An 851-nucleotide genomic window follows, 5' to 3' on the forward strand; every position below is an offset into this window, starting at 1 on the left:
GAACCAAATTTCTTACTTTGGGGCTCCCCTATCAAGACTGCTGCTCCAAAACAGCTGTTGAAGCAGAGTCCCTCCACTAGTCAATGCTGGTCTGTGACATGAGCACAAAATAAACCTTTATTGTGGTAAGCCATTGAGATTTTAGGATTGTGTCATTACAGCAGTTAAGTGGAGCTTGGGGTGTTTGTTCTAGCTACTGACCCCATACTCTTCAATATATATATATATATATTTTGACTTGGCTTTTTTTTTTTTTTTGTACTTTTCTGAAGCTGGAAACGGGGAGAGACAGTCAGACAGACTCCTGCATGCGCCCGACCGGGATCCACCCAGCACGCCCACCAGGGGTGAAGCTCTGCCCACCAGGGGGCGATGCTCTGCCCCTCCGGGGCATTGATCTGCTGCAACCAGAGCCACTCTAGTGCCTGGGGCAGAGGCCAAGGAGCCATCCCCAGCGCCCAGGCCATCTTTGCTCCAATGGAGCCTTGGCTGCGGGAGGGGAAGAGAGAGACAGAGAGGAAGGAGGGGGTGGGGGTGGAGAAGCAAATGGGCGCTTCTCCTATGTGCCCTGGCCAGGAATCGAACCTGGGTCCCCCGCACCCCAGGCCGACACTCTACCGCTGAGCCAACCGGCCAGGGCCTTTGACTTGGCTTTTCATCATAACACTGACTATTATTAGAATATATCACTATTCAAAGCAACATTTACTAATTTTTACCATTTTCTTCATAGAAGTCTGATAGACCCATAGGTCTCTACTCTTTGATTTGAACTTCTGTGCCTTGCTATACACCGTTCTGAATAAGAAAATATCTTATTTTCAAGTTTTTAGGGCCTTTCAGAAAGAAAA

At 48.4% G+C, this 851-nt stretch overlaps 1 non-coding gene across 1 annotated transcript; it reads right to left on the bottom strand.

Moving 5' to 3' along the window:
• Nucleotides 1-564: 564 nt before the first annotated feature.
• Nucleotides 565-640, bottom strand: TRNAP-GGG (transfer RNA proline (anticodon GGG)). The gene has a single exon. It is a non-coding gene; the product is annotated as a tRNA-Pro (tRNA).
• Between the last annotated feature and the right edge of the window lie 211 nt (nucleotides 641-851).

Source organism: Saccopteryx bilineata, chromosome 3 (genome assembly GCF_036850765.1).
Source record: "Saccopteryx bilineata isolate mSacBil1 chromosome 3, mSacBil1_pri_phased_curated, whole genome shotgun sequence".
In the NCBI taxonomy this organism is placed as follows: Eukaryota; Metazoa; Chordata; class Mammalia; order Chiroptera; family Emballonuridae; genus Saccopteryx; species Saccopteryx bilineata.